Source organism: Papaver somniferum, chromosome 4 (genome assembly GCF_003573695.1).
Source record: "Papaver somniferum cultivar HN1 chromosome 4, ASM357369v1, whole genome shotgun sequence".
In the NCBI taxonomy this organism is placed as follows: Eukaryota; Viridiplantae; Streptophyta; class Magnoliopsida; order Ranunculales; family Papaveraceae; genus Papaver; species Papaver somniferum.
Window position 1 is genome coordinate 75,035,423 of NC_039361.1, and position 12,781 is coordinate 75,048,203.

Below are 12,781 nucleotides of genomic sequence, written 5' to 3' on the forward strand. Positions count from 1 at the left end.
CCTTTGGCACAGAGATGTGGCTGGCATGGCATGCCATTGGCACGGTGGTGTGGCTGGCATGGCATGCCATTGGCACGGTGGTGCGTCTGGCATGGTTGGCATGCCTTTGGCGCGGAGATATGGCTATTAGGGTTTAGCGTGTCGAAAACCTAATTTAAAATATGTGGCACGCGTGATTGGCACGTTTGGCTAGCATGCGCGGATGGCATGTGCAGAGATGATGCCAGTCAGTACCGAGGGCTCTGCCGTGGAGCATGGCATATGAAAAGGTACCCCGGTAATTTTACGCAGACATGTTGAATGGTTCAATAAATGTGCTAGTGGCGACATTATTACTCAAGTGTGACTGTCTGACTAAGGTTTTACGATTTTAACCCTAAGCTTAAAACCACCATCAACACTAATATATCAACAAGGGATATGTTATCTTATGTGGTATGAAATCATATAAATTTGTATATCTAAAATATATTTAGAATATTTCGGTTATGGGATCTCACATTGAGTATCAAGGAAAATACTTGAACCTTAAGTAATAAAATTTTACAACATGTTCAAATATATTATATCGATATCTTGTGAACTTTCCTTTTTAACCAAGATGTGTTTTCGGTATCTACTCAAACCCTAAAGTAATAGACAAACCGAAAATACAAACTTGATTAAACTGAGGATCGGTTCTATTAGAGATCCATGGGATCGGTTCTAGTAGAGATACTTGGCACCGGTCCTAGTAGAGATCCTTGTTAAGGGATTGGTCCTACTATAGATCCTTGTTTAAGGGATTAGTTCAAGAATAAATTAATTAATTCCTTTTAACTATGAAACGAGTTTCTTAAGTCTACTTCCTAAAACTATGAAAACATAGTTTTCTAGGTATGGAATCAATCAGAAAGTTCAGTATACTAAATAATAACGAATTACCTATTAGTGTTATGTCGAATCTATGAAGTCCAATAGATAAACTATAACTCGTAACTCCATACACCAAAGTTGTATAAAAAAACTAGTATATTTTTCCTTCACACTTTGATCATAATAAAATGGTCAAGTCGCCAATACTAGAGATACATAAACAAATTTCGTATATTATGTTTTCAATCTAAACTTAAAAGGCGAGGGTACCCAAATATACCTCAAGCTAAAACTTTTCCTACCTATAAGTCCTTTCTCCGAAAGTGATTGTCTATGGACTGATTCGAGACAATGCAACTAATAGATTCAAACTTCGTGTAATCGTCTATGGATACGAGATCGAGAAAATACAACAACGAAGTATATTTACTTGATAAAAAGGTTCGGACTTAACCAAACACAATAGGATTGCTTATTAAGTAAATAGGAATTAACGTCTGTATGATTTACTTTAATTATAATAAAACAATTATAATGAAAAAATATAAAGTAAATGACACGACAAGATTTTTTTAACGAGTAAACCGCAAATGCAGAAAAATCACGGGACCTTGTCCATAATTGAATACTCTCAGGATTAAGCCGCTACACAAAATTAAACCAACTTCGTATAGTTGAGACCAAGCAACTAAACCTATAGTTCACCTAGTTCCATATGTATTTCCACACCTCCAACTTATGAATAAGTCACGTACTTGGAACAATTCCTTTGGTTCGTATTACAAAAAGTAAAGTAACAACAAATATGTTTGGTATCAACTCTCTTCGACCAAGTGATGTTAGTTAGACAAAGGCTCTTCTGTTTATCTCAAATAAACTCCTTCGTCAGGTTCTTAGATCTATCTTGTGTTCAACTACCGAAGTAATTGTTAAGATTTTGCAATTTATACTTTTAATCACAAAGAATTATATTGATGCCGATGTACATAACTAATCAATCCAATTTACCACAAGGATAAACCGATTATAGTTGGATCCTCTTATACCGAAACAAGTATTGTGCACACCAAAGATTATGAACCCCGAATCAGAAATATTCAATATCTTCTTTGTCTTAAAATCTTCTTATATCTTCAATAAACACCTACACACAACAACTTGAATCTCTTGTGATCGATCACGCACAGAACAGAGTCTGTTAACAATGGAATTATCATAAGATTTTCTTTAGCACTAACAACAGTCTAAAGATCCCTGTCGAATCTTCGATATAGTTTTAGTGAATCTTATATCAGAAGAGAAGATTCTCAAGCATAAACAAACTAGGTGCAATCAAAGTTCAACCACCGTTAGTCAGTCAAATCAATCGAAAACACAATATAAACCGCAATTATCTAGTTTTCCACCAACGGTACTCGTAGAGCTTCTCAATCCCAAAGAAGACTTTAAACTGAGCGATCGTAAGAGATTTCACCTAATTAGTTTACTCTCCTCTACGAATAGGCGGCTACACCAGTAACAACACAACCGAGGAAGTTTGCTATCACGAAAGATTAGTTTGCTAGAAATGGAAACTTCAGGTATTCCAAGACAAGGAAGTTTGGACACCAAGAAATTTCCAAAACCGAAAATATTCTCAAAGATATTCAATATATTCCAAATTCGGTTTCCATAATTCTTCGAAATGCTCTGTCTAAAATAATGACCGAAAATCTCTTTGGAAAATCTTTAACTAGTAAATGCATTTACTAATTCTCGTTTTCCTAAAATAAAATTAAAACCTTAATTAAAAGATTCTTAACTTATTTATGTTTCGATCCTGGGATTTTCTTCCATTAGCTATTAAGGAATAACTTTGAACAACCAAAGATAAACATTGATGTACGTGTTCAAAGTGTGTCGACATCCTTACTTTGTAAGTCCTCTTTCATACCTACACCCTTGAAACCAATTTGCCACATTTCCAAACAAGTTTAGAACTGGTTCATCTGACTTTCAAGAACTATGTGATTGATCAATAACACTCAATCACAAATCATAGGTTTAACGGTTCTACCAAAACAAGTTTCGGTTCTACCTCCATGTGAGTATTGTGCATAGTCACACTAGCTTTCCAAAATTCGGTTGACTAGGTACTAGGATCGGTTCCCCACATATATATGGTATCTAACTTATATATATTGCACATGTCCATAGGTTCGGTTCCCCTTTTTGCTATAAACCTTGTTGCACCTCATACAAGGATCGATTCCCCTTGTGATGTGTTGTACCTCTTACTAGGATTGGTTCCCCTTTACCCAGATTCCATCCTACACAAACACAAACTTGATCATACCTCATAGGTGATTATTTAAGATCGGTTTCACTAATAAAAGTCATACCAATACATAAGTCAGGCCTTTGTGAATAGTTTTACCAAGAACACAAACAAGACGTGAGCGGTTATACTAAATCACGCATATTGGATGTTCACAAGATATGCAATGAATAACAATCCCAATAAAGCTAGTGATTTCCTTTTCGATTGATAAACAAGTTTATGAACTTACTTCCTTAAAACACATGTAATACAATATTGGATGTTCACAAGATATGCAATGAATAACAATCCCAATAACGCTGGCGATTTCCTTTTCGATTCATAAACAAGTTTATGAACTTACTTCCTTAAAAAACATGTAAAACATTGTTTCCTAGGATGAAATCCTCACCTCATACCCATACATAATCATAATAACATTTAAATGATTATGTCGATGTCTTATCTACAAAGATTAATGGTTAAGCAATAAACCTCGTATTGTATTCCTTAATACTATGTCTATCTAGAGTGCAAACATGCTTCGCACTTTTGTTTTCACTTGAAAGATACGTTAGGGAATGAAACAGTTCAAGGCAAATATCATTAACCTCAAGAGGAAGGATGATGCTGTCGTTGTAGCTTCTTACTTCTTCACTTCTTCATAACTTCGCAATACTTGTAATGTCTCATATCCTAATACTTTCAAGCTAACCTATACGAAGTTGACTCTAATACATAATCAAACGACTCTTAAATGAGTTTTGATTCACTAAAATATGACAACCAAACTTGACATACCAACGCTTGGTGGGTTCAACCGAGCTATGCTCTAACAATCTCCCCCTTTGTCAATTTTAATGACAAAACTCTTACAATCATATGGATAAACAAATTACAAGAATTCATTACACATATGCTTGATTCATGAATTCAACAACACAATAACCTGCATTCATTCAATCCTTAAATGCCGCCGTTAACATTATAAAACAAAGCTAACACTCCCCCTAAAGGTGAGATAGGAATATTTCATCAATCCGCACGTCTTTGTTATACCAATTAATACGATATGTTACTCCCCTTTAGTCTATGCTTTCAATCTTTCGTTAGATAAACGTTTAAGCACAATTATTCTTTTCCTTAGTAATACCAATCAATACCAGTATCACTTGTTTACTCCATATATTTCTCCCCCTTTTTGTCACAAAATGATAAAGAAACGAAAAAAATAAAGGACAACACGAAAAGAATCTTACAAATCTCAAATAGACTTGCAACCTATAGAGTTAAGCACGAGGGTTCCACACACCATTTTTGATAACCAATATCAAAACCAAAACTACAAAGTAATTTGTTTTGATATGTTATCAAGGAAACAATTTCCCGAAGCAATTTTCCCAATTTAGTTTAGCAAACCAAAAATCAACTAAGCAACTTAGTTCCTTTGCTAAACCGATTGTACAAATACAATCGCTTCATTCGGTAAGACCAAAATAAAGATAACTCTATTTTTCTCACCAGGTTCTAATTATCCATGTAACTTAGACCTTTAAATTTTAAACAAGAGAAGTACTAGGTTAATTAACTAGCATTTCTTGTTAAGACATTCAATTAGACTTGAATAACTGAAACCTCTACTTTGATAAGTTTGACTAAGATAAACTTAGCTTCTCTTATTCGGAATCAAATTGGACTAAACATTCCATCCCGTAGACTTTTTCTTTCGTTAAGCCTAAATAATTCATACAAACCAAAATAAATCAACTTGCATAATTATTATCCTCAACCGTTAGCAATTGAATCAACATAATCATTAAAACACCACAATTGCGCCGAAATTTTGTAAGCCTAAACAATTGATACCATACAATAAAGAAAGATAACAATAATTTTTCTTAACCGGAACCAATTGAATCACTTACACATCTATACACACATAATGGATCAAAACATCAATTGTACCAAAATTTTGTTAAGGAAAAGCAAAATATATATAAAATAAAATCAGGCTTTTCTTAAACAGGAAAGTAATTAACTAACAACATTGTTACCTCAAATTTCGCATCCACTTCTCCAATATGTTTGCATTTTCCTCCAGGGAGAATTGATATCGAAATATCATTATGTTGTCATCCTTATGCAAAACAAAAGAATAACAACATCCAACCTTCACCAGAGAAAGGTTGGAAACTAGTCTTTAACTATTGCAAGCAAAAGTTGAAAACCATCGAAACACATATGCTTTTATGCTAAACCAAAACCAATTCAACATATTGTGACTTTTTCACATATTGTTTCTACCAAAACCCTCGTGATCCTTTGATAAAGCCTAGCAACAAGGGCTATAACTTAATCCTGCTAAATCAAAAAGTCACCCAAACCATAAGGGTTCACAACATATGAGATCGAATATTCAGGTCATGAAAACCGAAATCATACATATCATAAATAAATTTGCAATACACCATAAACATTCAACATAAAATCAAGTATTGCAATTACCTCAGTCTTGTAGGAAATAGAATTACAAAACCAACGCAAAAAGAATGAGGTCATTCCGAGTTCAGACGAAGAAGTTATATGCAAAACAGTTTTACACTCCTTCGTATGGGGACCTCTCACTAAGATCGGTTCCCACCATAGGAAATGGTACTAGGATCGGTTCCCTCACTATGACAGGGTACTAGGATCGGTTCCCAAGAGTTACTTGTGACAGATCACAACACTAAACTGTTTTTGACATAACTTTTGCATACAATGTCCGAATTCAGTGATTTTTGGCTCGTTTTAACCATAAAAGCAAGAGCTACACATATATGATCAGTAGGTATCAACATCATCAACTCAGAATTACCGTTTCTATCAAAATCTCAAAACTAGATAGAGAAGGTATGAGTATAGAAGAAAATAAATCTCCCTAAAGATGTTAATTAGTCATATAACAATCGAGAGATCATGTGCTCAGTTGTACGTGCTTCCTCACCTTTCATAAGATTGAGCACAAAGGTGAGCATGCACATTCCAACACAACTAGGTTGTGTTGAGTTGATCCTTGTCTTGTTCGTCACGAGTGACTAAGACCGAATCATCATTTTTGACCTCTTACTTGGTTTGTTTTCTCTTGTTCCATCTCTTGTTTTTATTCTTTGACTTGTGATGAAGAATGTCATAATCAAACGCTCACTAGTACAAGAGATTTCAGACATAATGTCTTTCTTTAGTCTTTCAAGAAAACTCTTATAACTATTGTCACCAACAATTAACAGCTGAGAGTCATTCTTGTGACTAACTTTTGGTCCCTTCTTGGATACGGAGGACTTTGGGACCCATTTAGAGTTGGGTCTCGCAGGAGCAGCTTTCTCCTTCATACCATTAAGATCATTTCCTTTTGAGTAATTTGCGAAACACCCTTTCTCCAATTTGGAACATCAGATCTTGTTTTTGCATTTAAAAAATCATCTCTCTTTGTATAATTGGGTCTTTTATGAGATAACCTTGTCGAGTGATATGCAAAATTTGAACTATCATTATAATAATTCTTTTTCCTAAACTTAGGACAATACCGATCTGAGTTCTTATGAGGAGAAAACTTAGCCAATTCGTTTGATATAATAGAAAGTGCATCTTGCATCTTACGAACTTTGCATCTCCATTGCAAGTGTATTTTATTACCACAATAATAATAATGTTTAGTTGTTTGAGGGTGAAAACTGTTTCTGCTAGCTTTGGTAAATTTGGGTGTGTGCGGATGAGAAACGAATCTAAACCCTAAACAAATGCACTGCATGGGAGTGCTTTTGATTCGAGAGATCAATCTATAAAATTCTGGCCTAAACCAAGAAATGGCCGTCCCAGACTTGCGTCGGTCACAAAGTGAAGGAGATGGGGTTGATCTTAGGGAGGGAAGCGAAGAAGGTGTTGAGATTATGAAGGTGTTGGCTGTTTATAACTTGTATCAGAATGATGAAATGGCTTGCACAATGAAATCTATCAGTTCTGGTGTTTTCTAGATACTGATGACAACACTTGGTTTTTCTGTGTTGTTCGTCCTTTTTTGGAAATAGGCGAATGACCTATTTATACAAGTCATTGAGCGCAAACCTCATCTCGTAGGAAGTAGAGGAAGTGGAGTGACGAAGTAGTGGGGTCGTGCAAGTGATTGTCACACGATCACGTTTTTGCCCACTTTTCCCATCATCGTTAACCGTCCATGCCTCCTGACACGTTCTTATGATGGCCCGTTGCACGATGCACGCTGTAAACCGCCAGACCAATACCCCAGTAAGTATCCCCCAGTTTATGACATGCTTGATGTCTCGAATGAGTGGATCATAGGACCCATAGAAGTAGCATACGGTGCTAGGTTAAATAACTGAGTTATTTAGGAAATTGATATTCATGAAATATGGTGTATACTCTATGCATTTAATGCATCAAATACTATCAGTATGTATGAAGCATCGTTGTTTTAAAGCTTAACGGAGTAAGTCGCGGATTAAGCGTCTTAAAATAGTTGCATGCCCAACCATCTTTGAGTGATCGTTTGGAGGCCGCATGGGCGAGCCATACCTTGGCCGATCACTCCTTGTGGTAGAGTGACGGACGGTGATTTCCAAGGTGCCTTATTGGACATTTAACTCTTAGCCTAGGTTGTCCGACCAAGCTGGCAAAGTTGGACGGACGAGATGATCTGCGTCACATGTTTGCGGCCGACGGATTTTAGGGGTTTTAAAGAGGTGCGCAAGCATCACTCTTTAGATTGACCGAAATCAAGCATGGACAAAGTTTTTGGTGGGACCGACCGGGCATACGTGTAGACGGCCTGCCGGTGTGCATGTCCGTACCACTTTGTCTCATGAAGGTGCGATCTAAGCCACTCAATTTGACCGGAAAAAATGAGTGGCCGTGATCGGTTTGCGATAGAAATCCATTGCCGCGAAGGATTTGGAAGCCGCGTGACATGCCACCTTTGGGTACACGTTTCGAGGCGCTCAGCCATGGTTGGCCCAGACCGGTCGGTCACACGCATATGTGGGCCCAGGGTGATAATGTTGATGCTATCCGGACCTCCTTAGTCTATATCTATACCCTCCATTCGAGCTGGCGAAGATGGATGGTCATGATCAAACTGCGACATATATGTAATGCCACAAACCCTAATTAGAATTTTGGATCAGTCACGCGTGCGCAACGTTGACCAAACGGTTTGGCAGGCTATGCTCATCCTTTGGGGAGACCGACCGTGCGGGGCCCATGTTGGGCCGACGGTGAACTTATGCGTTCCTGCCCGATGGTCCTAGGCGTGATCTAAGCCATCCAAACATGCTGGCGAAGTTGGATGGTTGTGAACGATTTAAGACGCTTGTGGGATTTCCGCGACCCTTTAAGCATCATGTCAGCCATACTTCGAGAAAGCGTTCATTGCTCTAGGGATAGGTCGTGAGAAAACTGATCAGGTGAATGAGTAGTGGGCCCGCTAATGTGTGCATTAGCGCTTCACTGATCAATCGTGGGATGATCTAATCTATCCAACCAGGCTGGTGAAGTTGGACAATCATGATGATTTTAAGACTGCTTTGAGCGGTCTTGCTCGTTTGAGCCTTTCCCAAAGCAACGCGGCCATCCCTCTTTGGGGCCGTCGTTTAACAGGCGGTAGGGGTATAGCGTGGTGTTCGATCGGCTAGGGCATAGGCGATCCCGCCGGTGAACATCACGGTGATTGTCTGCTCCTGTTAGGGGTTCGTCTAGGCTAGTTAAATTATGCGGCCAACTTGCGTGGCCTCGATTGTTTCTGAGACTGACATGAACATTCCAGATTCCCCTTAGGGAATTAAACATGCTCGATCGGGCTAATATAAGAGCACCGACACAGGGTCCTCTTGGTTAAAGAATGGGCATGGTCTGCGGGTATTTCGTGCATACCTCACTATTGACACTTGGAGATTCGTGTTACTCTGCTGAGAGTAAACACTCAATCGTCATGCCACACCAATAACGAGAGTCCTGCTGAGAACAGTACAGGAAATACAAGGAAACTCATGCATTAATTAATAATGCTATAAATATTTGTATATTTGTTGAATTGCTTCAAATAAGTAAAGCGAGAGGTTTTCTGCGCTTATCGCTTATCAAATGGCTTTACCCTTTGCAGGATGCCAACACATTATTTTTGGTTTTAAAATTTTAGCCCTGAACTAAAATCCACCATCAACATTAGTATAAATATATGAAGTATGGTTTTTAATGTTACCAGGAGAGATGGGTCGTCCTGTCCTTGGAACATGTCACGTTCAAGAGGCGTCCAGGTAAGCGTTCCCCTGGCATGATGTTGGTTTATGTCATAATCCTCGACTCTGATGTGGACGAGCCCTATCATGAGGAATATCCTTAAAAGGATGTTGATGCAATTTCTGTAAAGATGTTGAAGCATTTCCCAAAGAGAACGTTGATGTAGGTTCCAGAAGGCGTGTTGAAGCGGCTTCTGGAGAGAGCGTTGAAGCGGCTTCTGGAGCGAACATCGAACCGGATCCCGAAGAGAGTGTTGAAGCAGCTTCTGAAGCGAACGTCGAGGCGGACCCTGGAGAGAGTGTTGAAGCAGCTTCTGAAACGTCGAGGCGGATCCTGGAGAGAGCGTTGAAGCGGCTTCCTTTGAAGAGAGCATTGAAGAGGCTTCCTCTGGGGAGCGTTGAAGTGGCTTCCTTTGAAGGATTGAAAAGGCTTCTTCTTCAGTTTAATTTTCCCTTGCGAATTACATGCTCCTTGATTGACCATCTTTCTTGCGTTGAAGAAGTCATTGACTCTGTCCGTAGTGGTTGTTGATATGGTGAAGCTCGGGATGGTATCAATCGACAAGCAACAACAGTTCTTGGCAGCAACTGTGATCAGAAGAGACTGGATGGGAGAGGCGTGGTGGCAACTTGCACGAACTTGGTACTATTCATACAATGGTAGAGATCGTATCGTTATTAGAGGGAGAAGCTGGAACCGATGGCTTTCTTGATGTTTCTTCATGGAATAGAGAAGAGGGAGACAGTCCCCTGCCAACGAGTATCCACTGAGCTTTCGACTTGATAGATGTTGTCACGCTAGGTTCATGAAGCTGTCTTTGCGTCTGCTCTCTTGAGTATATCCTCGTCTTTGGACATCTTGGAATCATAATGATAGCGTTCATCTCTCTGAATTCACCATATTTGAGATCGGTAGTGCTAAGCAGTCCCCAGTCATACTCCTTTTCCATTATCATATTTGGATCGTGTCTTTGAGGAGTAGGGAAGTTCCTCTTGAGTCCCAGGTGCAATCTCCTTTGGTAACGCAACTACTTCTTCTACGGGAGACGAAATTCTGAAAGCGTCTCTCATTGATATAGTTATCGTCGATCTAGACATGGAACATCTTGGACGTTGTTTCATCATTGTGGAAGTCGTGTATATGGTACTGGAGTTGGAGTTGGCGATTTTGGACGCGCAGGATGTTGTATCTCGGTGGTTTTCCTCTTGCTGCTTCAGTGAAACTGCTTACAAGAGGCTGAAGCTTGCATTGCATGTTGGTGAGATGTATGCTTCCACGAATATCATGAGGCTCTTCATTACTGGCAGGCTTTTTCTTTCTAGCAGAGCAGGTGCTGTCGCAACTTGAGCGTTTAGTAGCTTCACGGAGTTCAGAGGATGTCTGAAAGCACAGGTTCTTCGACAAAGAACGATTTATAGGTACCATCCTATTTATGCACAATCACACCACTTGTTTTTCATTCACATTTAGATCGTGACCCTTCAGTGCCTCAATTCGGGACCTCTTGACATAATCATTTGGATATTCGCTGTTTCGCCGAAGCATTCCTCTTAAGTATGACAGAGTGATTCACCCAAGCTGCGGATTCTTTCTCGACATGATGATGCGGACATCGCTATCTTCTTGAGGCTGCTCCCTTGAGGTGTCGGCTCCAGTAGATCTGAAGATGTCCCGGCTTCGCTCTCATCCGGGCTGACATAATAGGTGAACTCCTTATGATTATTTTGGAGATGACAATATTCGTTGAATCTTCCGAAACGCTTCCTGTTGTAGTGTGGTCCACATGAATCTTGCTCCTTTCTTCAACAATTGAGTGAATTAAGCAACGAGCTGGGCAAAACCAGGTATAAAACGTCGAATGTAATTCACCTTGCCCATGAATCTTTGGAGTTCCTTCACAGTCTGCGGCGGCGGTATCATGAGGATAGATTGAGTCTTGGATGGGTCCACCTTGATCCCCTCAGCAGTTACCTGGAATCCCAGAAACTTGCCTGAAGAAACTCCGAAAGCGAATTTCAAAGGATTCATCTTCAATTTGTATTCACGGCACCTTTAGAACACTTTCCGTAGGACTCCTTTGTGATCTGCCCGAGCTTTCGATTTGACTACTATATCATCCACATAGTTTTCGACTTGCTTATGCATCATGTCATGGAAGATTACCGTCATAGCGCGTTGATACGTTGCACCGACATTCTTCAAACCAAATGGCATTACAGTATAATAAAAATTTCCGAGAGGAGTTCGAAAAGATGCCTTACTTGCGTCATGCTCGTACATCCTTATCTGATTGTACTCGCTATATCCATCCATGAAGGAGAGCATGCCGTGTTCGCTGGTGGCATCTACTAACATGTCAATGTTAGGTAGAGGAAAATCGTCTTTTGGGAAGCATCTGTTCAAGTCTTTGAAATCTACGCAGCACCTGATCTGTCTGTTTTTCTTTTTCACCGGAACTACATTAGCCAACCAGGTCGGATGATGGATGGGATTAATGAAGCCAGCAGCTAGCAGCTTCTGAATCTCAGTCTTGATTTGATCTTCTACCTCGTTCCTGAATTTCCTCGGAGATTGCTTGATCAGCTTGAATCCAGGTTTGACATGTAGATGATGGGTGACCAATTTTTCATCTAGACCGGGCATTTCTTCATACGTCAAAGCGAATATGTCCTGGTATTATTTGAGAAGTTGCACGAGCTCTGTGCGTTCATCCATGGACAAGATTGAGTTGATGGAGATAGGCCTGGGAGATTCTCCATTCCCGATATTAACGATTTCGAGCTCATTGGTCGTGTAGTTGGTGTCGTCCTGCAGTTTTCGTGGAGCATCCAGCACCTCTTCTTGTGGCTCGTCGTTGTTGTAGCATTCCATTGGCGGAGAGACTGGGTAACAATCTCCCCTGCTAATTACTAACATCGGCGTCGGTAGACGATTCTCCCTTTCTGATCACGACTTCCCACAAATGTTCGCTCCCTCTTAATGTAAACGTGTGTTGCGGATTTACCGGATGAAGAAGAACGCCTTGTCTGCCAAGATGCATCGTGGGTCTTAGCCCTCAATGATGCGAGTTGGTCCTCCTCCTGAATTGACGCCCACGTGGGGAGTGGGATGCAATGAACTTTGTCTGATTCTTCCCGCGGAGCTTCTCTTGGTTCAAATAATTCCACTCCACATATCGGTGCATAAGGAGACAACGATGCAGGGATACGAATGACTTCCCTATTCAGCATAGTCTTCAGGCACTGGTGATACGTCGAAGGGACAATCCTATTGTCATGAAGCCAAGGTCTCCCCAGTATCATATGGTAGTCTGTATCCTTTTCTATGACTTCGAAT